Consider the following 4,347-nt stretch of genomic DNA (forward strand, 5'->3'; position numbering starts at 1 on the left):
CAGGTGGTTGCAGGACTTGATGACATGTCCATTACCTTCCCCAGATCATTACCCCTGCCATGCAAAATTTCAGGCTAATTTCAAGCCAACTTCAACTTTATTGTGTAGATACAGCAGGGCTATAACTATTTTTCCAGGCAGGTTTCCTACAGTAACGCTACCTGTATAAACGTTGTTGTGAAAATGTTGTGATATAAAGCAGGTCTATAACTATGTTTTTCCAGTCGGGTTTCCTACCTGTATCACCGTAGTTGTGAAAACGTTGTGTATCTCATATAGTCGCATGTCGTCATTTGCGTGGAAGAACTTCAGGAGGGAATAGTTTGTTCCACTGCAGCATATTGACTGCTGCGCTGTGTGCAAAAAGGTGAAACAACTTCGCCTCTCGCCTTCATTACAGTGTTTGTGGGCGATCCAGAAGAAATGGCCGGAAACAGCTTTGACTCCCATTCAGTGGCGTTTGACATGGATGTAACTGACGTGCTGTGCACATAACAAACGTAGTCCACAGCTAACAGCTTGCTAACGTAGCTAACAGCTAGCGCCAATGTAGTGATCCAAATGGTACTGTAGCCGTCCTAACTGTAACGGTTCCACAATGTAATGTGTTGAAAATCACCAAAACCATTGTGGCGTGTAACTCCCGCAGATGTGGTGTGGTTCAGCTCTGGTTGAATCGCAATAATATGGGTGATATGGGCGACCTGTGAGAGGCAGTAATGGATTGCAATGCTGGAATGACGTAGAAGAAGAATGGAAGGATCCTCTTAAAGGGGCACCGTCACCGAATAGTTTTGAAAGTTTTGGCATTAAATGTAGTTTCCAGGATTTTCCAGGTGGTTGCAGGACTTTCCAACCTGCCTATGTCCTTCCCGGGATGATAACCCACCTCCATGCAAATTTTCAGCCCGATTGGACCGGCGGTGTGGATGTGTATAGACGACAGACACACAGAGGGACACACAGAGGGACAGACAACTTCTACTTTATTATGTAGATTTCACCTTTTCATAACAACTGCAGGGGGGTCATTTTTTATATAACTCGCCCATTTGGAGTAAAATAGACTATATAAAACGGGGTGATTGACAGGTCGCCTACCCAGTGATTGCACAGCTTGCCGATCACGGACCAATAGCAGGCGGAGCTGCGGCTCTGAGAAACCCCCATCTCACGTGAGCTGCGGAAGGACTCAACCCATTCCTTCCCACTCTGCTGACGAAAAATCAAGATGGTGACGCAATGAATCAACTCCAAACGGAAGACCAAAATGAATGGGATAGCTTTGTCCATATTTTTTAGGTCAGTGGTCCAACCAGGAAAATACACACAGGGGGCAGTGTCGCTCCACATAAACACACTGCCACAGTATTGCATGGGTCAGAAGTGATGTTTTTGAGGGGAAACCTTTCTATACGTCTATATAATGTTTTTTAATGAAATAGTTGCATAGTATACCTTTAAACAAGGTGTTCTGTACACCTGCTCCATGGATCAGGGTGCATATTAAAGAAAATATGTAATTTAATAGTTTAGTTTAAGTCAAAATGACCAAATCCTAAGCATCATCCCAGTCTCCCTCTCATCTTTTCAACATTTTTAATTGATGAAAGAAGGAAACTATGGAGTAAAAAATGGTGTCTACATGTATCGTAACTTATGATATTAAGCACACACAAAAAGGTTCTGTGATTTGGACAATATCATTCAGTGCTAATATGAATACAAATCAGACAGCGCTTCATTGATACCTTTAGCCTGTTCTATAAGACAAGTCCATATGATTATAGAGCTTAACACAGTCAGATGCACACAACAGCCTTTTACACATGAATGCACAGAAAGCCACAGTGGGTCTTCACTTACATAATGTCCTGAGCAGCCAGGCGCAGCGTGACTAAATATAAAAACCATGTTGATTTGTTATGCAGATGCCTTGTGCAGACCACAACACCATAGTGTTAGTTTTAGAGGATTTTAGTAAAATACCTATACCGTCCTCACAGATAATTATATTATTAATTAATACACAGGACAAGATGTTACTATCCCTTGTGCCAAAATCCGAGGAAAAACACATTTAGAAGCCCAATCCAGAATAAAACAAGCTAACAGGCTAACAAACTAATAAACAAGACACAAATCACCAGTTACCTACCCTAGCCAACAGCAGTATGAAGCATGTCATTGGGGTTTTCAAGTGGGCACCTTCCTTCACCGACGTTTCGTTAAGTTAGGCCCACGACACCTCAAGAAGGCTTAACGGTGTAATCCAGCGTCCTGGAAACACCCCCCTCCATGCTACCACCGCACAACTGCATATTACCTCACTATCTAAGCCTAGCTATGCAGGTCGATTCGGTATGACATTCCTGACTACACCACCACTGTCAATGATTCAGCCCTGTTGATGCGGACCGTTAATCATGACCACCAACAAACAATCCCTAACTACACCACCACTGTCAATGATTCAGCCCTGTTGATGCGGACCGTTAATCATGACCAACAAACAATCCCTAACTACACCACCACCGTCAATGATTCAGCCCTGTTGATGCGGACCGTTAATCATGACCAACAACAAACAATCCCTAACTACACCACCACTGTCAATGATTCAGCCCTGTTGATGCGGACCGTTAATCATGACCAACAACAAACAATCAATCTGACCTTAGCGAGCTCCCCAGCTAGCATGTTTCCTCCTTATCCACAGCCATTCACTTGCTCGTTCTGCTGCCTGAGACATGTTGCTAACCGCAAGTTTCAGGCTCCGTCCCCGAATGCCCAACTCAGTTAGTAAGGCAATAACGGACTTTGCCACAAAACCACGGCAGCCCACCTCTACAGGCCGCACTCGAGCCCTCCAACCACGCTGCTCTGCCTCTGCTGCCATTTCAGCATACCTAGCTTTCTTGCGCTCATAAGCCTCCTCAACTCGATCTTCCCACGGGACTGTGAGTTCGATAAAATAAACTCTCTTCTCTACCTCAGACCACAGTAACAAGTCCGGACGTAGCCGGGTGCTAACTATATATGCTGGGATGACTAGCTGTTCATTCAAGTCAACCCTCATTTCCCAGGCTCCACCTACACTTAGCTGCCCTAACTTGTGCCTGACCTTAATTGGTCTAATCTTTTCTCCCTCACGTACAAATTTGATCTGTCTATTCTCTTTGCTAGCAACTAGAGAATTTACTTCTAGCCGCTTTTCCTCAACTGCAGCTGCCAAACATTTCAACACCTGGTTGTGACGCCAGGTGTATCGCCCCTGGGAGAGACTGACCTTACACCCTGACAGTATATGCCTCAATGTACATACACTAGAACACAACGGGCAGGCACCATCCTCGCCCAACCACTGATTTAAGTTCTGGGGAGATGGCAGCACATCATAAGTAGCCCCTAGAATAAATCTAATTCTGCTGGCCTCCATGCTCCACAACTCTCTCCACTTCAACTTTCTCTTCTCTACACTCTCCCAGTTCACCCACTGTCCTTGCTTTATATATATATATATTTTTTTTATTTTTGTTTTGATTTGGTCATTGGTTTCATTTTGTTATTTGTGCATCTGATTGTACATAAGTGCACGCAACACACACACGCACAGACTCTCACACACGCACGTGCACGCACACACACACACACACACACACACACACACACACACATTCACACACATTTTTATATCTTTATTTGTGTTCACATTTAGACATGAATCCTTGAACACAAACAATAATAGATGCACAAACAATGAGAACATTTCAGAATGACAAATGTGTCTAGTCTGTCTATGGATAAAGGAAACAGCGCCTCCTCCAAATGTGGCGACTCCCAATTATTGCAGAAATGGAGCAGACTCTCATACTGTACGTGCGCACGCATGCACGCTAGGGGTGGGAATCACCAGATGCCCACGATACGATACTAAAACGATACTTGAGTCACGATACGATAGTATTGCGATATTGTGATATCGCCGAAATTGCGATCTATTGAATATTGCGATATGTTGTCTAATTCCTTTTCCTACCTTTTCCTTGACCTCACCGGAAGTAAAACATGCAGTGTTTTTATGCCTCCGCCGGCGATAGCCAGGCCGGAGGCATTATGGATCCGGGTTGTCCGTCCGTACGATGTTTGTTAACGCGATATCTGAGGAACGCCTGGACGGAATTTCATCAAATTTGCCTCAAACATCGACTTAGACTCAAGGATGATTTGATTAGATTTTGGTGGTCAAAGGTCAAAGTTCAAGGTCACTGTGACCTCTCGAACGCCATTTTCAAGCTTGTTAACGCGATATCTCAGGAATGCCTTGACGGAATTTAATCAAACTTG

This window comes from Poromitra crassiceps (genome assembly GCF_964638095.1).
Source record: "Poromitra crassiceps genome assembly, contig: HAP1_SCAFFOLD_701, whole genome shotgun sequence".
Lineage (NCBI taxonomy): Eukaryota > Metazoa > Chordata > Actinopteri > Beryciformes > Melamphaidae > Poromitra > Poromitra crassiceps.